This window comes from Strix uralensis, chromosome Z, assembly GCF_047716275.1.
Source record: "Strix uralensis isolate ZFMK-TIS-50842 chromosome Z, bStrUra1, whole genome shotgun sequence".
NCBI classification, from domain to species: domain Eukaryota; kingdom Metazoa; phylum Chordata; class Aves; order Strigiformes; family Strigidae; genus Strix; species Strix uralensis.
Genome location: NC_134012.1, coordinates 3,262,423 through 3,288,207, shown reverse-complemented (window position 1 = coordinate 3,288,207; position 25,785 = coordinate 3,262,423). Strand labels below are relative to the sequence as shown.

The window sequence follows — 25,785 nt, the reverse complement described above, 5'->3', positions numbered from 1 at the left end:
GGCAATCTTACCCCTTTTAAGCTCTCTCATTGATAGGTTCATGCATGTTGACACGAGTACTCCTCACGTGTCTGAGGTACCATTGGAGGCTTCCACTGTCTGTTTTGCACATTATTTGAAATACTTAACTTCTTAATATTGCCTGGGTATCAATGATCAGCCTTCAGTTTGTTTTTTCTCTTTGAAATGGGTCTCTTCCAACCTCTCTGTCTTTATCATTATCTAAGGCATCAGAAGACTGACCCTTTATTATCTTCCTATCCCTCTTATTCTCCCTTAGTTTTATTCTAGGCCATGTCTTCCTTCAACAGATTTATAAGAGGCATGATTATGTTTTTGTTCTGAGGTACTTTTAATTTACATGAGACATCAAAAATACTCCCATTTCTGCTGAAATTTGTAGTATCTCAATCACTTTAAATATTGTTAATTAGGAGGGATCCTTGCTTTCTTAAATGATGAATGCAATGCTTGATTTTGTCTGAATAGGATTTGTTCAGCAACTAAGCAACTAAGGCATTAGTCTGTGATTAATATGTTCAAAGCCCAACTCTGCATTTTTTAAAAATTTCTTCAATATATATTGTGATACATTGTCAAAATGAGATCATCACAGAGATTGTCCGGGAAATATTATTTTGCTGTAATTTACCACACCACTTGCCAAATGGCTGCATTCTGTAACTTAAGTTTTAAAAACAAGACCATAAGAGTGCACTCTCAGCAGTCAGTTGGTAGTCTTTTTAGGTAAACTGTGAACAAGCATGGTGTTCCTCAAAACTGTATGTACTACAGCTATTGGAAACATGGCATTTTCTACTTAGTGGTGTTGCATGGATTTTTAATGTAAGGCAAAAATTCACAGTACTAAAACAACATTCACAATATCATTTGAGTGTAGATATCATGAATATTTTTGATTGTGGGTAATTGCAAACTCATGCAAACTGATTTGTTTTCACCTTTTAACACCAAATTCTTTCTTGAATTAACTGACATTGTCTCAGCTTAAAAAAAAAAAAAAAGCTTTTTAAAGTTTATCTTCTAATCTTTGTTATTAGCGTAATCATCAGCCTTTTAATGTGAGGTGTATAACCTGGGATTTACTGTGAAATCTTCAATCGCCTTGTCATGCATATCTAGGCTGCAATCAAGTGTTTTCTTTGTAACATTCTAAGGATCCATTCAATAATTTATATCCCAAATCCATCATAGGCACTCTGATATTTTACTTGTTTCCTGGAGCTCATCCTCATGAGCTGAACAGACAGGATTGCAAAAATATTATTTCTTGTATACCATGCCATGTAGGTGACATGAAAGTACTTTGAGTTGCTCCTCTGGGTCTCATGATGGCCACATTTCTTATCTGAGTTTTCAGGAGCAACATTATGCAGACCTAGTCCTCCGTATATTGCCTTTTCTTATTCTGTATCTCTCACCTCTGTTCCATGAGTAATGTCTCCTCTCATTTCCTTTGCTTACAGGTTCTCATATGCAAGGAAATGCATAAACAGACTTTTTTGTCACCAATTAGCCATGATATGGGGGTATGATCATAGAATCCGAAGATAATTTACATTGAAAGGGACCTCTCAAGGTCATCTGAGGAAGAAACTCCTACTCAGAGCATGGACCTGTCTATCATAGAGAATACTTATCGATTTGTGTTTATTGTCTTAATAACAGAAAGCACACAAAAGAATTATTGGACTAGCTAAACTGTTAGAGAATGGAGAGAGTAACAGAGAAAAAAGAAACTGTGATTGAGGCCAAAAGCCTTCAATTCCACTGTTTCTTTGGAGTTTTTATTTCTGGATATTAAAAATGAAGTCCTATTCATGCCTGCAATCAAAAAAACCCCAACAACAAACAACCCAACAACAACAAAAAACCCAACCCTTAAGCTAATTGTTTAGTATTGAGTATTTGACAGAATGAGATGGAGTGCCTGAATCACAGGCAAATTGATGCACTCTCCGACTCGTTATCCCTAGTACAGTTATGGGAATTCTAGGTCCATTAACTTTGTTTTCCTGTCAGATAAACTAGTTAAAAGCAGTTAAATAAGAAGCAAGAAAACTCCCAAATAAGCATGAATGCAACTACCTTCTTTTCCTGATTTTCCCAGGTGGTAGCTGATAGAAAGCTTTACAGGGATGCTAATTGGGTCCTGTTGACTCACTGCAGTATTGGCAGCTCATTTTCCCATTTCAGTTGAAGCAGACCAAAGAGTGGCTTACCTGAATGAAGGAATGTAGGGTATGGTAGGTATGATGCTAGGAGAGCATCCTGGAAGCTCATCCTGGATGCTAGGAGGCTCCTGGAAGGAGCCAAACCTGGAGAAAAAAACTTTCAGGTTGGAGTTTGTTCTGCATTAGCTTCTCAACAAGCCAACCTGAAGGAGGAGTACTACTCAGGCTTCTATTCTAGTTCATAGAAAGCTTATGTAAGATACTAAAGTAAAACGAATTTTAAAACAGCAGTAATGTGTTTCTAGAATAACCCTAAAAAGTGAATTCATTGAACTAGTTTTAAGCAAACTATATAACTTGCATTCAGGGAGATGCTGCAACTATCAAAAAGCTTTTATGTATCCAACTCATTGGCAAGGAGACCAACTTTAGCCTGCTTTGATTTTCAATATAAAAGTTTTGAAGTTATAAAACAATATTTTCCAAAATGGCCTACCATTGTCTTCAGGTCTCTGCAGGTCAGAGACAGCAAGTCATCCTCCTCCAGACTTCACCCACAGTCTGGTTCAGTGCCTTTCCTTAGCTCCAAGTCCACAGCTGTCTGTCCCAAAAAGCTGTGTTTTGGTGCAGATTTCCTGTTCTGCCTCCACAGAGGGGATCTTTCCCCACCACTTTCTTGTTCCTTGTTTTGCCTCACACCCTTTTTGCTGTACTGCCAGTCTACTTAGCATGAGCCCCATGTGCTCACCCATGTGATGGGTATACCATATATCAGAAGAAAGTATTTTATTGTCGTTTTGGCTTGAAAATAATGGAATCTAACCTATTATGAAGACCAAGCAGATTTTTCTGCATTCATTATATAGGACAGGATTTTTTGCTATTGGCAGGAAGAGAGACCATGCAAATGTTACTGAAGAAAATTGTGTTAGCAAAAAGGAAATATAAATACTTGGAAATGCCATCCCAGATTGTTCAAAATGTTGTTTGAAGATAGCTTCCTAAAATTTCTACTTCTGATAACCATAGTTCCTATATCTACCACGCTTCAGGCCCTTGATTTGACAGAATTCATGTTGTTTTCCCTTTGCTACGTGCCTGACAATCATGTATAGAGGTTCTCCAATTTTTAAAAAAAATATATTTTTTTGATACTTCTGCTTTAGAGAGGTCCATTTCCATCCCTTGAGTAACCAGTTATATGAAACTGCTTCTGCCTTGGCCACTGTAGTACAGCGCCTGGAGTGACTGCTCATGGCAGACTTTGCTGTAATTATGAACACGGTTATCTGAACACAAGACACATTTACCTCTGCTGCCACTCTGAAATTTTCCTTGCCCTCCACGGTGTTTACAAGCAGCCCATCTTGCACACTCCTACCTAGTGAATAACCAACTTTTAAGCCAGCTTTTTTCTTTCAGAGAAGATGGTCCATTTTCCCAAAACTATGTGGCAATAAGCTGATTAGATTTATCAGGTGGTTTTGAGAAAAACATAAATATGGTGTTTTCATCATTTCTTGATGTGTCTAGTTGGTCTTGCTCAAGACTGAAAGTAGAATATGCTTCTGTTTGGGTTTTCTTTCTGAAAACTGTAAATATCCAAGAAAAGCATGGCTTCTCTTTGGTGATCCTAAGAAAGCAGGGACTTGTCAAACATGGTAGCTAAATTTGCTTCCTGAAATCTATATTTAATTGAATAAGTGAACTCTTTTCTTCGCATGCATCTCCCAAGCTTGACAAAAAGGCAAGATACAGATTCATCAATACAAATCAGCCAGATAACTGAAAGCCTTAAGAAAATTTGTCTTCATGTATGAATGTTACTGTAAAGTATTTCAAATACTGGAAATTTTGAAACTCAATGGTGCCCATGCTTTTCCTGCAAAGTTTACAGCTTCTCAAATCAGACTTCGTACAAATGGATATACCTTTTTAGTAGAGAGAGTATCAGAAAATGTGGCAATTAGTCCTGCAAATCAATAGTTGTTGGCATACCACATAGTCTAGATTTCTCAACAGTTATACTCCAGCCATATATATCTAAGGAGCAATAACAAGATGAATCCATTAATCTGTTGCAGGGGTGCTTAAAAAGCTGACTTAGCATCATAGGTCTACCTCCTCCCATTTTGATAACATCTAGAAATAGCTGCTGCTGAAAATTAGAGTAGACTTGTGTCAGCTTAAAATCATTCTCTGCAGTCTCCCACAGCAACCAGAAAGCTCTCATAAAGCCCTTCCAGTCTATGAAATGCCATTTACCATCTGGGAAGCCAAGATGCATCATAATGTTCCTTGGTAGATATGCCAAGATGTCCCTTGGAATACTCTAGTTCGATTAAACCACATTTCTGATTTTTTTTCTGTGGGCAGAACAATGTAAAGCAGCATGTAACTCTGGTATCTGGATGTGTGATAAACTCGCTGGACAGAAGTTAACTTTCAAGACTGCTGAACTTGATGTTGTTTCAAAAGAACCATAATGAAATTCTACATTATTATAGTCCCAGCATAATGGTTGGAATCTGTCTGAAACACGGAGTTTCTGTGTGGTGGAGGTATGGTCATGCAGCAGATGACTTGCCATTGCCAGATGGGACTCTATACAACAAATGACTGGCAAGATCGTTGCAACTTTTCTCCTTTCTCTAGCATATAGGTACAATCCCATGCATTTCATTTAAGTTATTCACACAGTATTCTATTAATAAATGTAAGGATAGTAAAATACACATAAATACATATGCATGTCAAATAAATAAAGCAGTGAAGGCCAGTTAAAACTCTTCATACTCATGCTGGTAACATATTAGTCATGCAGATTTTGCTACTGAAGCCAACTGTATGACTCACACAGGGGAATAAGACAGTGAAAATCTGGCCCTGGGTGACTTCAGAAACACGTTATACTCACGGACTGAAACAATTACAATTTCACAGTGGCGGTTTAGCTTTAAAAATGTCATGTAAAACACTGCTAAAGAACATCATGATGTGACCAGCTTAAGTTTAAAGCAGAGTTATTTAATTTTTTAAAGGAGTTTAAAGTTTGAGAGTTCTTTAAAGCAGAGAGTTTCTCATTAGAAGCACAGAAATAATTGCCACTCCTTTAAATGTTGCTCACCTTGTACTGCCTTTCTACTGTATGATAACATAGGTTGTATTTGGCTTAAGAATTTTTTGGGGAAAATTGTTTTTCAGTGACTATCATGCAACTGATCTGTACAGCTTAAGCCTCTCTCCGTCTCTGAGGTTAAGCTGTTCCATGCTGCATAAAGTGTTTTGTAGTTCATTATTAGTATATTCAGCTCAGATGAATCAGTGCCATTTACTGAGAAAGAGCAAGATGTTTGTACCTTTGTCTGCTGAGTCCTAGCTGAGCATCCTAACTACTAGGTTATTAAATATTCCACAGGAGGGATTCATTTGTGCTTGAATAGACTTTTTTTTTTTTTTTCTCTTGCCAGATATAGCTTAAGTATTCATTTTGGCAAATAAAGAGTTTCTGATTAAATATTTTACTGATGGAAAATCTCTGTCTGTGGAATTTTACAGAAGTGGGGATGATTATGTTTCTCCAATCAGAGAAAGTAAACAAAATCCATTGTTGAGGATTAGGTGTGATAATGGTGACGGTGGTAGACAGAAGTACTAAACTGTTAACAGCAGTATGTTTCAGCTTGTTTTCCACGAATAAGCCTGATCTTCCTGGGAAGGTGCACTTCTTTACTACACAGGAGGTGATGTGTTGGTGTGGTGTTGGTGTTTTGTAGTTGTGAACACAATTTAAACTATCCAACATGGAAAATCATTTGCTATCTCTGTTTTCTGAGTTATGTGTCTCAAAATGTTACGCTTTGTGGTGTACTGACAGTAGGCAAATGCAGTGTATGTAGTAGACTAAAGGTAGTCTATCCAACGCCTTTTATAGCATTATTTTGTCAAATATTTGTGATTATGCTGTTCTTGCAATGCTGTCCCTGGTGCTTTTGATGAACCTTTATATGTCTAGGTCTAGAGTCTCAGATTTATGTATTAAATACAAACTTAGCGAGAATTTGCCCATGTTTGGGCAGATACGTGCAGGGATCTGCAAACAAGACACAAGCGTCTTCAGGCTGCCATCACTGCTGAGTGTGTTCTCTGGTACTATGTTTTTGAGAATGTGATATAGGCCTGTTACTGGGCCTTTTCACAAACAAAGCAAAGTACCATCAGGACACTGTCCTTTTGCTCCTGAGGAAAGAAGTTACCTAATCTTAGGTCAAACAAACAGGCAGTTTAGAGGCTAACCTTTCTGTCATATTTTCATTGCAAACACTCTAGAGAGAGATAAAAATGGGGCATGGAGTAAGTTTTGTAGCCAGGAATAGTTCAGTTTTCAAAAGGACAAACAAAAATTATTAAAAAGGGCGTCTTAGGTAATCGTTCACAGGCAGAGAGTTTGGAAGTTCTGCGCTGGCTTTATTAACTTCTTTTCATTCTCAGTAAATATAGGCATGTGCCAGCATCTCCAGACCCAAACATTCTTGTTCAGCAGTCACGTGTGGAGTCCATGGGCAAGTCACCTTTGTATCTTTCCAGAGTTCATGTTGAGGTCTACTTTGTGTTCATCCTTATTGTGTTTCCCTGGAAACAGAAACAGTGTAGAATAATAGTGGTTTACTAACCAGCTGGGAATATTGTGTTTGATGGCAAAGTACATTGTATGCCCATGATGATATTTTTCCTTGGCTCTGTGTAAGCACCATTCAAGGATTTTTTTACAAATTTCAAATACCAAATAATAACTGTTTCTGTTGGAAATCAAGGGAAATGTAGGAAATCTTGTTCACAAAACACATACAGAATTCCATTTTGGCTTCTCTTGCAAGAATATGCCATCAGTCCTTCCTGTGTAGTTGAGAGATGTTGCCTTACGTGTATCTTCTGTGTGATCCTGGCTTATGTTCCCAAAAGGAATATGAAGAAAAGAATATAAAGAACAACAATAAATAAAAACTGAATTGTACTTTCCCACTTTACTCACACAAACAACCAGAATTGGAGGGATTCTGAACAGTTTTTTTCATTTACCAGAGTAATTAAAAAGGATGACGTATTTTGGGTCTTAACAGACTTCATCTTTCAATGAATTTGTGGTCATGGTCAAAAAGCTTGTATCATTTTAGAAGAGATTACAAATTTGATGATTGTTCACAATGTTAAAACTATGGAACAACATTATAAAGAAGGATATGTCTCCTCCATAAGCTGAATTTTCTATGATGTACTAACTCTATACTAGGGAAAAAAAGTTTGCTTGTGTTATGCACTTATTCAGGATTGGTAAAACCATAGAAAATCACAGTGAAAATCAGAGATTTAAAAGCCGTGAAATAGAGATTCAGAGTAATGGAACAGCAGACATTAAAGTCGGATGAGGATACAAATGTGAGTGTTTTCTTGGAAGAGAACGTCTTTGTGAGTCAACTTGGTAGAGAGAGAGAGGAATTATCAAAACATGGGGAGAAGCAGGAGACAGCAGTTAGCATCTTTGGCTTAATAATAAAGGGCATGACTGTATAATAAATCAAGGGTTTTTTCCTTAGATACCTTCTGGCCCCTCAATCCAAAATACAGTACCATAGAGCTCCTGCTCACTGTGCCTTTTCTTGTGTTGTGGAATAATTAGAATAATTAGAATCTTCTTGCTCAGTGGGATTCACCCGTGTAAACGGCCATTAGGGCACAACGTCTTCTGTGTCAGATACATGACACAAGTGCTGTGTTGCCCTTGAATAACCATTCTGCAGAATAACATCAGTTTAACTTAATTTTCTTCGGAAGACATTTCTAGGTTAACAGCAGGGCTCTCTGGAAGAATTTTAGTTAATCATTCTCTCACTGGGAGGTGATGTTAAACCAAAAATAGAAATATTGTGCTCAAAATTTTAATTTCAGTCAAAGTTTCCAATGGGTAGAACTGAAGCATTTGTTTTATTGATTCAGACCAGCTATTGGAAATCTAGAGTTGGCAAACTCTATAGGAAATATCTTCATGGAAAGGTCTTGGATGTTTAGCTCCTGCACTTAGATCATGTACTAAAAGATCATAAACACTTTGGTTTGTTAAGGTACTTTTCTCATGATAGCAAAAGAAAATTAAAAAAATATTCAACATCCTTACTCTACAGAGTTCTAGAGAGTCAAACAGCAATGGAACAAGACAACCATGCTTGAGCCTTCCAAGAATGTTGATATTGCTCAGCAAGGGGAGCCCATAAGGTTGGGGCACCAATGATGACAACACTCCTTTCCTTATAACGTGTGACCATTCCTTCTGCTGCCCCAATCAATCCCTACTCTACTGTACACCTTGCAACTTCAAAATGAATGAACTGAGAATGCCATAATGAGTAGTTCGGGAGGCGTGCTAGGAAGTCCCAGGATGAGGTTCAATCAACACATCTTCCACAAGCAGAGCTTCCACAAGTAGCCTCTGCTGCAATTTAAGATCATTCTCATAGTGGCCATGACTCATGACACTAATACCTTTTTGTTGATGTTGCTGTGTCAGCATAGACTTTTTCCAGTGATGTCTAGGGGACTCTAGTAAAGAGAGTCAAAACTCCTCCAGGCAAAAAATGATCATATGTGTTGACACACGTATGGTTTCAGCCAGCTGCGTGTCTCCTGAGTCAAATAATCTGATGAAGCTAAGCTTGGCAAATGAAAACCTCCCAGTGTGGAAGGGCCTTGATGTCTTCTGATTGCTATGGTAGGAAAAACAGAAGTGAAAACACCACTAGAAAATACTACGCTAAGTCTTTTTATAGGCTGATGTTTCAAATGGTGTCAGCAGAGCTGTAAATTGTAAGCTTCTGGCACAGAGTGTAACATTCCAGAAAAAGAATACTTTTTTCCATAGAATCAGATTTAATGTTTAATAACAAACAGTGTGAATGTAGCCCAGTGAACTTTAACACATCAAGGACAGTGTTGTCAAATAAAGTGGCCTGCAAAGGTGACAGAGTTCAGTTCTGGTCTTGTAGACCTTTGAAGCTAGTTTGTTTAATTTGGGGCAAGTTTATATACATGAAACAGAACTGTATATTTTGGCTTTGGAATCTAGATTGCTGTTTAACCACCATTCATAATTATGGTATTACTTATTAATCTTTGTAGCCTTAGGTCAGTAGAGGTCTGAAATGCAGCTGCATGCTCAAGCATCACAACTTGTCTCTTACTCTTTCAAGTGACAGATGGTTTTAAAAATAAGCACAGCAACAGCATGTAATAGTTATGTGGGTTTTTTTCACAGCCCATCACAAAGTACTTAAAAAAGTATTTGAAATCTCTGTGTTGTAGATGGAGACAGTGAGAGGCAGAGAAGCATCCTTACTCTTCTGCGAGTCCTTACGTTAGGATAGGGCAGAGCCAGGATTCAAACCTAGGTCCCAGTCCAGTGCTCTGTTTACTCCAATGTGAAGAGAATCACAATACAAGCATATTCATAGTAAAAAATCTAAATTTTGTCTGCCAGTTCTACAATCCTGTTTTGCCTTTGAGACACTAACCAAGGTTAAGACCTATACTACATTCTGAGCTGCTTTTCCAGAAATTTAGTCCTCTAGCTACTAGGATTTTATTTGAAAGATTCCACTCTGAGGAGGCATTTCTACCTTAAACTTCAAGAGCTTCCCACTGACAACAGCGCAAATTCTCTGTTAAATTTTCTGTTAAAAAGCAGTTTCACTGCCTAGGAGTAACTTGCTGGAATTGAAGTCTGTGAAGGGTTATTTGGGGTTGGTATTCAGGTAAGCAGTATTCTTCTTGTCTGTTTTTAAATTGATGCTATATATTCATTGTTAGGTTAAGAAGTTAATGTTTAAACAAAGTTCCTTAAATAACAGTAGTCACTTCTAAATGTAATATAGGTAAATGTAAATATAGGTGGGGGTTTTTTTATGTTTCTCAAAATAGTTTACTTGAAAGTGTTTAAAATTCTGCCTGTCTGCAGACTCCTCTCTCATTTTCTTCTGTATTTTCCTAGATTTTTCCACGGTAGATAGGATGCTAAAGTCTTCCCACAGGGCAGACACTTTGTAATTTTCCATGTGCTACTTAGAAGTTTATGTGAGATTTGGAATTAATCACTTATACAGTTCCCCCTCATAAGGTGGTTTATCTGTTACTGATTTACCAGGGTAAGTAAAAAGTTCTTAAACTATTGATGAAGCCTTCTATAAATTAACAATGCCATTAACCTCCACTCAAACAATGAATTAATTTCCTGAAAAATCTCTCCCTTGAGAAAGGGGTTGAAACCATAAAGTCAGAAAGGTTCTTCCTATAGTAGCCCTTGCAGTGCTAAAAACATATCATGGTTACATATAAATATCTCCTTTTGTTTCAACATATAAATTTACAAAGGGGTGAAGTGAGTAGTTGAGCACCTTAGGGAGCTATAAACAATTATCCTGGAGCCAGAAGCTTCAATCCTTTTTCCGCAGGAAAGAAGACTTTTCCTTTTTGTTAGCAGCTGGAAGAGAAACAGGCAAAATCAGTTCCAGTGATTCCATTGGTAGCTGTCCTATTATTCAGAGGAGGAAAAGGGGGCAAAAGGGGGAGAAGGGAATTTTCTTTAAGAAGCATTATTTTGTATTCACAAATAGAATTTTGTAAATATCCTCTTGTTTTTTTCTATTATGTACTCTGGAATGAAACTCCACACACACCCCCCCCAATAGTCAGTAAATTTATATATCTTAAGAATTAACCATATTTCCAACTTCACTAACGAAGACTTGAGGCAGTTCATGAGTAGAACAGTCTCCAGATAAATTAAATGCCACGAGAATGTATGAAACGATGAAAATAGTTTTCAGATTACCTGGAAAAACATTTCTCCATACGAACTCCACATATAATCATTAGAAACTGTGAATGTTTAGTTAATGCTGGATTCAGGAGAAGCTCTTCCACTTTTCCCTTCTTAAAAAAAAAAAAGACAACAATTATAATTTACTAGGATGAGGGCAGGGATGAAATGGAGTTTTGTTGAACATTTACTAGTTAAGACTTATTTGCAGGTCACACAGTTCCACAGAGGTCAAAACTGAGTAGGTTGTGCTGTCACACCAAACAACTCTTGTTCTTCAGTGAGTGGTGACCATTTCTTACCAGTGACCAGTAGAAAGCACTGGTCAAGTGGGATATGGTGAGCAGGAATTTACTGTTTGTATCAGCTTGTGTAAAAGTCAGGAGACCTATGGGTTATGTTTTGTAAATCTGTAAGAAAAAGCCATATTCAAAGTCATAGTGTATTTATAAACTTATCATACACTCATGCAAATCTTGTGGAATTTCAGGAATTTCATGCATAGCTGAATTTGTAGGTGGGATGAATTCTTGTCTGGCACTAATGACACCATTTGCTGTTATCATTTAACTTCCTAATTTGATACCTGTATTCAGTGCACACTAGGAAAACATGCCTGTGCACCACAGGAGAGAGGTTTTCTTTGACCATAATGCCTGCATGTTCAGGCAGAAAAAGCCCAAGTTTTGTCTACCTGTAACAGTGCATTGTACTTGCAGGGGTGATTGCTTTGAAAGTCGCACTTACTTAAGGATATATATCAGCCATCTAAAACTAAAATTGTCAGCACTAATATGTCCACGATCTCATACTGATTTCTCACAATTCTATGGTGAGAATATTTTTCTGGCACTTAGTCTGTTTTTTTTTTAATGCAGCATTCATTTCAGTTTCATCACTGGGAGGAATGGAAGGTAGTGCAGTAGAATACATACTTTTTCTTCTCCTCCTGTTTATATATTTCGGATATTTGAGTTTATACCAATCACCTATAAACTGTATTCTTGAACCTCTTTCCATATGACTAAATTTCCGTCTGTTGCTGACAGCTAGACAAGTCTTTTCTACCCACAGCACCACCTACTGAGACCCGGTGCCCTCTCTTTTAGAAAGCACTGTCTCCTAGCAGTCAGTAATCTTGCCACTTCCACCTTCTGCTTGAAAACGATACCAAAGTCCTTTGTAAACAGTATTTGTAGCTTTTTGTTGCCTTAAATCACAAATAAAAGGATATTAAAATTAAAAAGGAAAAAAGGAACATTCTCATTGAGAGCATGTAAGGTATTTGTATGGTGGTGTTGGTGATGGATTTATTACAGCATCTCAAAACTGACAAACTAGCCTGCAGCTGTGAGTTAATTCTCTGTAGTGATGCAAATAATGTGAAAAACATTTAAATGTACTGGCTGGATAAAGCTAATAATATTGCTTCTATACTTTAAAATACATTTCATTACATAGCCGTCTGATTATCTGGCAGAAATATTTTAAGACAAGTGGAGAATATTTTAATTTGGCTGATAGCTGGCAGTTCATTCCCACAGAAAGCACTGAAGATTATCAAATAAAAATACCTTCAACCTCTACGTACAAAGACTGGCACGTCTCTGGTGAGCACAGGGGCCAAGTGCAGACTCACTGCTGCAATCAGCATAACAATGTTTTTACTTCGCTGTCCTGCACCATTATTCTGCCAGAGTGGAAAAACATATTGGGAATTAAACCTTAACTTATCACTCAACTAATAATTAATTAATAATGTTTCAGTGGGAGGAAACTCTGTTTTTTAACTAAGCTGCAACACAGTTTTGAACCCTCTGTCACGTTGCAAACAAGCTTTTTGTCTTAGAGGATCATCAGTTTAACGATATACTCTGTGCTGGCTTAATTAAGTCTTGAAAAGTAACTGTCACAACTCCAAAATATTAACTTATTACATGCAATGGTACTGCTTCTGAGTATTGTCATGGTTTTTAAGGGCTAGGTAACTTTTTTTGTGTGGTTCCTCAAAACATGAATAACATGAATTCTCTGTGTCATTTGAAGTTGCCTCTGGCTTCTTTCTTTGTAGCCCCTTCCTGTATTTCCAGCTGGTGGTTTTAGTCTTCCGTGTATCTTGCTTCCATTCCTAAAGATAATTTTTAATAAAATACTTTGATTATTAGGCTGGATATCAGGAAGAAAAGAAATTGAGAACTTTAAGTCAGGGAAGAAAGACGGTGGGAAACAGGAGAGAAAAGGGGAAGCCAAAGAATACTCATTTTCAAGTCAGCTTCCGCTGTGACTCATGCCTCACCAGTCTCGCTGAATTCCTTTGTGTAGGGTCAGCTCAGGCCTCGAGGAAAGAGGTTTTAGAAGAATAAAATAAATGGAAATCTGGTTGATTGCTCTTGGAGCATAAAGCTTGGGATTTCACTGCGCAGCAACGTCCTAACGCGAGTGCACGTTAAAAATATGTTCTTCTCCAAGTTTTGTGGCTTGTTAACCTCTTTGGAGATGCCAATTCATAAACTGGTTATGTCAGTCCTGTGCAAAGAACATAAGCAGCCTCCATTTCAAAGGCATGTCTTGCAGTCACAAGACTAGAGTCTAGAAAGCGCTGTCTTCAAGAAAACAGGTGGGCTTTGAGGATTTTCTCTTTCTGAGAGGCATAAACCATAACTTTTCCTCTCCCCCTATGCTCTGATTCAGACTTTCTAAAAATGCTGCGTTGCAAACTCTCAATTTAACATTCCTCTGATTCTCTACAACTTTATTTCACCCTTAACCTTTTCTTAATGTCTCTTCCCCTCTCCCACCTCTATGCCAACTGTCTCTTCCTGCATCATTTAGTCAGAGCCCAAAGCATACAGCAGTATTGGTTTTATTTGGTGTGTTCTGCAGTGTTGTTTAAATAGAACAAAAAACAAAAGCCACTTTGAAAGAAGATAGATATTTGACAAATTGCTTCCTGAGAGTAAGAAGTCTTAAAGAGACTGAAGATAATATAATGAAAATGTGTAAGTCTCTTATTTCTGGAACAGAGATTGAGATTAGTGTAATAAAATTATGATAAACAAAAATAAAAATTCAGACACAAAAATTAACACAGGACAAATGCTAATATATTTATAAAACTGTACTGCTTTCCATTGCAGTTTTATGGCGTTACTGTTGAACTGCTTACTTCAACAGGAAATGAAACATATTGCTCTGTCAAATAGTAGAGTATGCTATCAAAGGTAGTAAACAGTTGCTTGGGTTTTACTTATTGGACACAATAATCTCTTCAGAATTGTCTTGTTTTCACATACTCACTATCAGAGTATTACAGAAGTGATTGCTTCCTGTTTTTCATTTAAATATTAATTCCTGAGGGGTGTGGTTTTGTGAGTTTTAGTTTTCTACTTTCTAGTCAAAGCAAATGTTCTTTAATTCTCTTTTAAAGAGATCTGGTGCAAGTTAGGGATTTTGAGAGCAGGGCACTGCTATTTACCCATGGTCTTGGTTAGAGGAGAATGAGTTGATACTCCTGGTAAAATGATAAGTTTGGGACATTTGTCCAGTCCTCTGTTGACATCCATAATTTCTGAAAAAAAATAAAAAAAGAGAACAGAAGTTATAAATTTAGCCAAAGTAGATTTTAGTATGAAGAACGGGTCACTTATAATGTGTGCAGCTCAAAAAAAAGTCCTTTTTACTCCCCAAAAGGCCTCCTGTATTTTCAGTACAGGAATTCCAGTGATGTTAAGCATAATAGCACACAAAAGCATAGTAGATCATATGAATTGCTGCATTTCTTGGGAAACACTTGATGGCAATCTCCCTTCAGAACTGTTTAATTTAGACAGTGACAAAACCACAAGAACACAAATGATGATGGGGGATTTCCACTTAATTAGATGACTTTCCTTTCACACTGAGCAGGTCTGCCCACTGAGAGGCAGTCTTTACCCACGCTCCAATCTGAATGCTCAGAAGGCTGAGGTTTCTTAACATCCATTCATGTGGGGGTTTTGTACCTATTTTTTTTACAGTTAATTTACCCAAGAGGGAATGAAAGCGAATCCTGTATTGCAGTCTCTAAAACGTTTTGAATTAATGCTCTATCTTGAGCCCTCACATCAATATCTGCAATATGCTACAGATATCAGCAAAAAAGAGTATTAAGTAAACAGGTTTGAAACTGTGGAGGGAAAAAAAAAAAAGTATTAACAGAATTTTGGGCTCATTTGCTCTGTGTAGATACTAATATTTGTAACCTTGGGGTTTTACATTTGCACTCAAGACACAAAAATGTGGTAAAACATAGGAAAATAATCCCATTTTTTCATATATTATACTTTCTAATAAGAAATGGCTGAAATTACTATTTACATGGGGTGAAAAGTAGAACTTAGGTTTTTCAATTACATTCACATTGCTTGCAAGTAAGATTCTGAGCTTGGTTGCTGGCTGTGTGGAAATCAGGGAAGCAGAGGAATATCTGCAGTGAGGGATCTGGGTCTGTGTAGGAAAGTTTCAGCCAGGCACAGGCTGTACACCTGGGTTTTAATCCATTTGGCTGGTTCTGTATTTTCATGCTGTGCTCTTACACGCGATCACATAAAAAGCAGAGATATGTGTTCATAAGGATATGCTAAATTATAGTATGATTCATGTAGTAATACTGCTGTAGCTGCAGTTTGCTCATACCAAAATTTGTAGGACAAGATAATATCTTTTATTACACCAGCTAGCACAGTTGGAGAAGCTAGGTAAGTCTTCTGATATATAAACATTTTTAGCGATGAAGAACTGAAGAAGGGACTCGTGTCCTTCAACTTCTGCATTTTTTTACTAATTAGATGGTTTGTACAAATTTACTCCCTCACTGAATGGCTTTGCTTCACTGTAAATTTTGTCAGTTCCCAGTGACCTAAAGGAGCCATCATGGCAGCCTGCAATTGCTGGAAAATTTTAGGAGAACCCTACCTTTTTGCCTGATACCTTTCCCTGAACTCCCACCTGAACTCCCACCCTGACTGGCAATGCAAAAAATGAAGCATATGAACCTAACCTTAACCAGTAACATTTTAGTCGTCAGGCCCTGGAGAGCAAGGGTATGCCTGTGTAGTCCTTCCCTGGCAGACATAAGTATACATTTCTCATGCTTCAAGCTGGACTCAGGCCAGCTCTGAACAAAAACTGTTTAGCTGCAGTTAAGAGTTGCTTTGTGTTCTGACTAATGTGGGACTCAGCCTCTCAGCAAGACTTATTTTCTCAAGTACTACACAGCGTTAGCCAAACTGTACAGCTTTTGATCTGGAGCTAGCTCATATTCAGCTCACTTAAAGCATAAGGCAGATGAAATCACATCTGTGTGCAAGATACAATAGAAATTAAAACTGATCTTATACAACACGGGTAATGGTCATGCATGGCAGAAAGTCTGTCCTCGCCGTGCCGAGGGGCCCGGGGACACGCATGTGAGCTGTTTGCAGACACAATCTTTGGAAGCTAAGGAACTAAGGAAATTAAGTTGTTTTCTTTCAAATCACAAAATTGAATTTTGCTTTGCTGTTGAGAAGCAAACGCAAGCAAGCTCATCCACAAACGCAGTATCGAAGTGGCATGGAATCAATGCAAGTTTGGAGTTCAGAAGATATTTCAGTGATAGTAATTGACTACATGAACATATTAAGAAGAAACAGAAAAGCAAAACATGTGGTGATGAGGTCATTTCAGTTAATAAATTAATGTGCATAAGCTACTTTATGCACATTTGACCTTCTAGTGTTGATTAATTTAACACATGGGAGGGGTCTGAGGAGAGCGTTTGCTATTATTAGTATAGTCGAGCATAGGGAGCGTTTGAAGCACTCGGTCACAGCAAAAACATCCCTGTTTCTGTAGGAACAAGCAAAATGTTGAGACTAACTATATCTCTAAAAGGAGACAGGTTTGAGGTGTGTGACTCTTAAGACAAACATTCGTCGTGTTTGGCTTGTGTTGCAATAAAAGATAAGGAGGATAATACCATGTTCCTAGAAAAAAAAAAGAAAAGAAGCTGCAGAAAAAGTGCTTTTGTTCAAAACTTGAAAGTAAACGTGGTGATTAATTGCTTTAGAACTATCAGTTAAGCAGAGAGGGTGTTTGCTTTCCTATATGTGCGCCCATACACACAGCCGTCCTGCTCGCCCTGTTTTCCTCGCGTATGTGATTGAAGCGTACGCTCTTCAAAGCTGGTTTTCAGAACTCTGTCTTCTGTGTCGGCCTTTTTTGCCTGCAGAACTACCACACATCCGTGAGGAATATTTATCATTTTGGGCCTGCTAAACGTAAACAGCTCTCAGTTTTACAGCGGCAGAGCTGCAGAGGAGCTGCAGTCACCTCTGGGAAGCAATGTAAACTGGGCTAGGCAGCGACCAGCTCACAAATAGCTCTTTTTCGAGAACTTAGATCTGAAGTTGTTCGACTCTTTCAAGAGAAAATTGGTCTCTGTGCTATGAGTGGCAGGAGCATATTCAGTGTTTAAAATCATCCCAGGAAAAATTATTAAGCCATGCATATTTATTCCTTTCGCTCTGAATGCTGTATCCGAGTTATTATTTGAAGAAAATTCATCATTATACATTATACAGTATATATCCTGCAAAGTCACAGAATATTTTCTATTCTTGAAGCTTGTTTTGTCAGTCAACTAGTGGTACATAGAATGGTCTGGATATCAGTTTTACTATCATTCAAAAGAAAAAAAAGGATGGTCATTATATATGACAATCTTTTCTTACTGTTCTAGAAGGTACGGTAGAAGACATTATTTTTGAGCCTAAAAATTCCATAGCATCTTAATCACCTGTGAAATATTTTCTTGTCTAAAAAAAAATTTTGTGCAGGGAGTTTCATTTGGAAATGAATTTGAAATGTTTCCAGTTACTTTTTCTGGTTTTAGTCTGACACAATGAACAGAAGATGGTTCTAAAATTACTGCCCTTTGTTTTTCTTACAAGGTAGGGTCAGTGGATCATGTAATTAGAATTATTAAATGCTGTTTCAATGGATTAAATGTAAGTGGCTGGGGGGGGGTAGTGCTTCTTCACTACTAAAGCTGGAAGAATTTATAAATAACTAACATTACAACTAAAATAAACCATTTGGAAGTATTTACACTAAAAAAGGCTGTTGTTTAGCCTTTGGTCATGAGTTTTTTATCAAAAGGTGTCCTGCAATATCTGGCAGCTATCAGGTTAATCAGAAGAGCTGCTGAGAGCCAGAGCAGTGCTGCTGTGGCTGGAAACAAAAAACCAGAACCCTGGGAGCAGAGGTGCTGGGGATGGGGGGGCACTTGCTGGGAGAGGCACCTCATCCCCATCCGGCAGAACGTCCCCACTCAGGACCCACTGCTGAACCCACCAGAGATCATCTCCTGTGGCCACACGCTCGCTGGCATCGTGGTCAGTGGGAGAGGGTCAGTACTGTCTCATGAGGAAGGTGTTAAGCCTTTACAAGGAAAAAAATAAAACAAGAATTGGAGGTCAGGAGTCTCATTCACACTCTGGCTTATAATTAGTATCCATCTTATTCCCCCTTCCCTTCAGGGGCATTATTCCTTCTTGTTGCCACCGTAAGTGGAATCTGCGTCAAGGCCAGAAGTTCATCTTTTTGAATAACAAATAAGCGATACTTAAGAAAAGAGGAATGATTTTCAATGTATCACATAAAAGCTTTGTTTCAGGGAAGTGTTTAAAAAAAAAAAAAAAACCCAAAGAAAGTTTGGGCTCAGATCTTGCTGGATGTTAACACAGATCTGGTTTCCCTAAGGTTGTCTGGACTGCCCCATGCAGTCTCTCTCACAGGCAGTGTCCAATCTCTGCAGTCAGGTGGCAACCATAACTACTGATGACCAGCAATCTTGAAAGAGTCTTGAAGCTGCTTGTAGCTGATGTAAATAATGATCTCTCTCCAGGTGGTCTTATTTGCCCAGCCAGTTGGATTGGCACTGCTGGGAAAGCTACACAGATCCGTTTTTACCTGCCCACCCCTGAGGATGAATCCTTGCAAAATAAGGGCCATATGATTTGGGAATGGCTTATGGCAGAACTGTACTCTGGAGATTGAATTTTCATTTTAAAATATATTCCTACAACTTGAGGATGTAGAAATAGACCCAAATCACAATTTCAACTTTACTCTGACGCAACAGTTTTTTCCCCTCATTCAGGTGAAGAGCTTGAAAGTTCCCTGGTAGCTGTGAGCTGCCTTGTTCAAGGCCATTATGAGGCTTTGAGAAATTCATGCTGAAGCCATAGGTTCTTGCTCTTTTCCCAGATGCCTTTTTCCCTGAGGGATTTGCAGAATTGATCTAGACTTGTTAGTTTGTCCCACACCTCCTTGCAGTCCAGGCACAGAAAGGCCTTTTTGCTTTAGTCAGGTATACTTTAAACTCAGCTTTTCTGTCTGAATGCTGAAGATTTCCTTTAGTGTAGGATCTAGTCTGTGTGTTTCCGGCTAGATTTAGGCTAAAACCTAAACTGGATTCTTAGAGTTCTCCAAGTTCTCCTGTTCATTTCTTGCAGCTACTGTATGTCCTCTTCTTTATCCAGTCATTTCTATCCAGCAAGGCATCTCCTATTTTACTTTCAGACCCTTTGCTGTGTGTGGCCTGTTCCACTTCTGCACAGCTGACTTGAATACTGTGGGAATAAACTTGCCACTGTGCCCTTAAATCTAGCATGAGACTTGCCTTAAGTCACCACCTCTACATCATCATCATCAGGGCAAGGAAACGAAGTATTTCAAGATGGGAGAAGACTTTAAAAGCAGCTTGGAATGTATGTATCATCTTCAGAGAAAAGTGCCAGATGCAGAAATGCATTATCAACCTGTCCCAAATCAACATGCAATTTTTGATGGACAACAGAGTCAGTCCCCTGCCTCTGTACTCCCCCCTGCTGCCCCAGGATGTTGGATGTCCTCCTCTGAGAATTCCTTTGTGTGTCTCATGAAACCAGGAATCTACGAGTCATTTCTTGTCCTTCTGTCTTACTGTATTTGCAACTCCAATCTAATCAATAGATCCCCTGGGAAATGAGTTACTAGTGACTGCATTTCTGTTTCTGTTCAAGTATGGTAGAGCAGGGGTATTTTGGATATTTTGTCTGTTTTCAGTAAAAGCCCAGGGATGCAGTTTAAAGACTTTTGGACTGAGGGGATCCATACAAAGCGAGATACAGAAAAGGTGAGCCTGTGGCCTGCAGCTTCTCTCAAGAGGGACCTGAGTCACCAGTCAATCCCGTGACCATTATGCATTTCAAAACCTAAAGCTACTAAAATAACATTAAAACTTTTGGAAAGAATCAGATGGAGAAGTATGTATAAATGAAACAATACAAGGACACTAGTGCACCTTTCCAGTCACAGCATTTGAAAGTTAGAACTTCTTTTACCTGCAGTAGCTTCAGAACATCTACAGTGCTTAAAATTCAGCTGCATCTGGATATGATGACTCTAAATCACTGGCTATTGTCTGTGCTTTTGGTATGACAGATTAAATATCTCTTTAATTCCTATACGTAGCCTGAGGATTTTTACAGTAAGGACGGTTTTGAAATATCTGAAGTGTTGTGAAATGAAAAGACTGTCTTACATATCAGTTTTTTTCCCACTCTTTTGATAAACTACATAAATAATTTTATGTATTGATGGAAATTATAGCAGGTGAATTTAAAATGTAGAAAGCAAAGCACCTTTCTGTTTCTACTCTGAATAAAGGGACAGCCATTCTCAACTTAACAAACTGATTTTGATGTTCTATAAATGGGCATCAGAAATTTGAAGCTAATGTGTGATAAGAAGTACAGGTACAATCAAAATGGTGCCCAAAGCATGGAATAAGTTTAAGTGCTTCATTCCCAGGATCCCCTGGTACTAGTTTACAAAATTAATGTTTCAAACTGTGAGTAATTAAGACAGAAACATGGAAAAGCAGATGACTTAATGATAGTATAGAACTGTGTGCTCAAATTCCTTTAGCATTTGATAGGAGATCCTGACCGAGAAACAGGAATTAGACCATATGAACCTACATAGCCCAGCCTTGTGCATGGCAGTCTAATTTACTAGATAAAATAGTATTTAGTTAATTTTTAAATACAAAACTGACTACATTACTGTTTTAATAGAAGTCCTTTTAATAACATCTAAGAGGTCATTTTAAAGAGTTAGATGTGAATCACTTTTTATTTTTAGAAGTTTTGCTAAGTCTGGCTATCTGCAAGCCCACTTACTTTAGACAAAGAAGTTAATGTGTTCTGCATTCTTATTATACATGAGAAACTATTACAGAAATCATCATATTCTCTCAGTGCTCACCAGAACTTCTAGTCACTGAATATCAAAATAGCAAAGCAGGCATTACAGAGTAATTTTTCAGATTAATTTCATATGCAGATGCTCTATTCCAGAATAAACATCAGTTTATTTTAAATCATTTTTGTGTGAAGACAACTAGAATAACAGTTATTTTAGGAAGAATAAGTGACTTTCTCTGCAGTTCATTTTCACATGTTGGCAGAACCACAGAGCACAGATTCTAGCTAGATAAGGAAGTTTTTATGTTTGAGTTTGAAAAAGCAGTTCAGCCTGTACCCCTGCACAAAGTCCGTGGCAGCAGGATACAACTTCTAAATTCTATAAATACTTAAACCACGCCCTGGAACTTATTTTTACAGTACTGTTTGTGTACTCAAAGTTGTACTTAATCTATGTTACTGCTTTAGTTTAGTTACAGTTCTAGGATCCTTACCTTTTTGGCCTATTTAATGCATTTTTCTTTGCCTGTTTTTAATTTAAGTTATTGCTCAGGGCACTAGTGACCCAGTTCCTTCCCCCACTTGTTTACAGATGAGTTGAGTCCGTACAGAACAGATACATAAACTGTGACTACTAAGAGATTATTTAATGCTGTTTAATAACCTACGTCAGCTGGCATGCTCGTGATGGTTTTATTATAGGCGTCTGAAAAGTCCTGTCTTAAGTGGAATCATCTTAAATCTTTACTGCTTGTTATAGCCTATGCTATTTACTAATTCACATTGATTATTGCAGGTTCAAAAGTCAGTCTTTCCATTAACACCACAAAATCCAAAGGTTTGTGTTCTATTTTTGTTAGGGAAGGGAACCACCTTCTGCTCTGTGATTATGAAACCTTTTGCACAGAGAAAGCAGGAGTTAAAGATACCTATATCACACTAGATAATACTGATCACTGAACTGATCATTCTCTAGGCTGTATTTCAACATTTAGAAGGAATCTGGATCAAAGATTGCCACAACTAATTAAATAAGGCCAACATTTCTTTAATGTCATAGGTTACAAACAATAGTAGAACTAGGGAACTTACCTGTCAGCCCTTGTTGAAGAATGCTTGGTTTGTGTTAAGTAAATTTCTCTTTATGTGTTAAAAGCTTCTGGCAAAACTTGAATTGCTTCAACTAAATATCCTTTCGTATCACAACAGACTTCATCTTAGAATAGCTCTTCCAACCAATAAATGAAGACAGATCCCATAGTCTTGTGAAGATCTTGCTTTCTATACGTAAACCTGTGTTTTTTCTTGAGAGTCTAGGCAGCATGCACTCTAGGAACTGGTGCAAAGCATAACCATTTACCATCACCAGCCTTCTGCTAGAGGTGACATTTCTTAGTGTACCTGCTTTTTGAGCTGCTTACGCAGCCACTAATTCTGTAAACACAACTCAGATTACCATTAACAGTTTAACTAGGAGGTCTTTGCTTAACCTAGCGCATTTTAACTGAAGAAGGAAAGGAAAAACCCCTCACGATGATCTCTGGACCATATAAGGGGACTAATCTCTAGGCAGAGGTTTGCTACTGAAGCACAGTGAAGCCCGAAGACCTTACATGTCTGTAATTACATCTTGGTTATTTCTTTTTTAACAAGATAGATAAATAGTTATCCTTCACCATTGGCTAGCCATATAGAGAAGCATGGGAGACCTCTGCTACCATACTTAAAATATTAACCAAGGGGGCACCCTGATTGCATCCTGACCCCAATTTATGGTGAATCTGCCCTACCGTGTGTTGTGATTCCTAGAGGGGGGAAATCTGTAGGCATGCAGGCAGAAGGAGAGCTGCATATTACTCCAGCCAGCGTCTAGACTGTGGGGAGTGTTTTCATCTGTCTCATCTTCAGGTTATTTCTGAAGAAAATAGAAAAACTAGGATAGTTCCAGTTGGAAGGGACCTACACCGATCATCGAGTCCAACTGTCTGATCACTTCAGGGCTGACCAATAGTTAAATTATGTTATTAAGGGCATTGTCCAAATGCCTCTTAAACAGTGACAGGCATGGGGCATCGACCATGGGGCATTGACCATTTCTAACTATTTACACAGAGCATCAGGAGTTAACAGATATCTTTCCCTTGCAGCAATTTTACTTGCCCAACATCCCATATCGCTGACCCTGGACAGAGTTCTAAATTTAGTTTAGATGTAATAAATGGTCATGCTGTTAAATTTGTGTGCACTTATTGCAGGAAACTTACACCTGAACTTTAAGAAAAACTACATCCAGAAATGGAGGAAGTGAAAAGTCACATTATTAACAGTTTTTCCTGATATACCCCCTAAGCATATATAGATCCCACTTGAGAAGCTTCTAGAGCCAATTAATCTGTCATGGCAGATCTGCTGAGGGTCTAATCTGAGTTTCTAGATAGAAAACAATACAAGGCAGATTCCACCATAGAAGGTCAACATCCATCAGAAAAGCTTGTTTTGGACAGCATATTGGGACTGCCCTGAGCTGTGTCTGGGTGCTGGAAACTGGAAAAGACTGTAGATACATTTTTCATGGTTTTAAAAAGAGGCTTTTTCAGCTTCTATTTGCATCATTATATCAAAACTGCTGTGGTGTTGAGGATCTTGCAGTGGGACTCAGGAGGTCTGGCTTGTGTTCTGTAATGAGTGACAACACAGTGTGCATCTTTGTCCCCGATCTAAATGGAGGTGATAATAGGAGCTGTCTTTATAGGGTACTATGCCAGATACATTGTTCTGAATCTGTGTATAAAACTAAATGGGTTAGGACCTGCTAAGAGCCTGTTAATCCTTATTTTAACTTATTTAAAAAAAAAAAAAAATCAAGTATAACTTCTCAGTGAGTATCACTCAACACATTCTTTGTATGACTGGAACAGAGGAGAAACTGTGTTAGAGGAGACTGTGCAGTTGGGTACTTGTGTCAGGCTTGTTGTGTGAAGGCTGCGAGCTACCCCAGCCTTTCCCCAACAGCTAACGTCTCTGCACGGCCAGCTGCGAGCTGCTGTGCCACACTCCTACCCTGGATCCTGCACCCTCAGAGCGCCGGCTGCCTCGCCCGGAGAAGCAAAAAAATGTCCCTGAGCCTAAAAATGGGAAGTGAAGAGGGCAGGGACTGAACCCAGCATGAAACCAACTGCCATCCTGCTCAGCTGGGGGAAGGGAATGAGTAACATATGGTTGCTGGTGTCTAATCACCACTTAAAATGGTTGCCAGTTCTGCTGCTGCTTAATAAAGTGTAAACATCTTTACACAAAAGTGCCATGGGTCACTGTTGTAAATACACCATCAGTATTTCAAGTGATTTTATTTTAGTCAGCCATTTGCCTTTTCTTAAAGTGCCTGTTTACAGTGACGTATAATCAACATACTTTAAGCAAATAATTCATAAACACAAAAATATCTCTAAAATACACAATGCATGCAAATTATACGGTAAGACTTTGGAGCTGCTGTTCATGAGGTACTTATTTTTTAATATATATATTCACTGACTTAACTGAAGCCAGAAATAAAGCTAAACCCATATGTATTGTTTTTTCTGGTGTCAGTTTTAAAGCACCCCTCTCTGAATTATGGCAATTTCTGAAACAATTTAGTGACCTGGGAAGTCATTTAGCATTCATGTAAATTCACAAAGGAACTTTAACTGCTTATTTTAGCATCATTAATACAGAATAAATATGAAATGAAAAGTTAGTTATTGAACTTTTCTTTTGACCCAGTTAAACACCATGTTTTGAACCTTCTAAATTACGTAACCTTTTCATCTGTACTCTGAAACCTGCTGTGTGTTGTATTGTTACTTTTTCCAGGAATAGTGACTTAGAATTTTTGCTAGAGTCCATAAGGGTCTGCAATTTTTCATATATCCTTTGTCGGTATTTTTGTCCTGGCATTTAATATCAGAACACAAAACACAAGAACACTTGACTTAGATCAGTGCTGTCCTGACCTACCAAACAGTTACAAAAACTGTGATTCATATGCACTATTACTAAGCAGTGTCCCTGTGTTCAAGAAAGGAACCCCTTTTTTTACCCATATAAAGTAAATTCAAAGCAGAAGAGAGCAATTTGGTGAGGACATGGAAGTTTTAATGTGTTTATTTTCCTATGTTATTGTTCATTGCAATTAAGTCCAACAAAAGGAGCACCGCTGTAAATTATGCCTTTGATACTATTCCTCTTTCGAGGTTGGGTTGGTGTAATGAGAGATAGCATGTGGTTGGGCTTTTTGTTGTGTTTTCTATTTTAATAGAAATGCATGTAAACAAGCTCTATAAGGAAGACAATCTTTTCCTATGAGGAATAAAGAAATAAATTTTGAATTATTAAAAAAATGATAAAATTGGAAAAAGAGAAAAAATATTTAGTGTGAAAATAAATTACATGATCCCTGTTAGGATGCATT

The 25,785-nt window shown here is 38.0% G+C and overlaps 1 protein-coding gene and 1 long non-coding RNA gene across 2 annotated transcripts in view; one reads left to right on the top strand and one right to left on the bottom strand.

Moving 5' to 3' along the window:
• Positions 1-25,785, top strand: part of ADGRV1 (adhesion G protein-coupled receptor V1) — a 296,614-nt gene that overhangs the window by 168,551 nt on the left and 102,278 nt on the right. The gene's annotated exons all lie outside the window — the stretch shown is intronic.
• Positions 6,723-22,558, bottom strand: LOC141937880 (uncharacterized). Its single transcript, XR_012627108.1, has 5 exons — positions 22,425-22,558; positions 14,537-14,629; positions 11,074-11,174; positions 10,637-10,722; positions 6,723-6,827 (listed from the first exon to the last, which is right to left on the bottom strand). It is a non-coding gene; the product is annotated as an uncharacterized LOC141937880 (long non-coding RNA).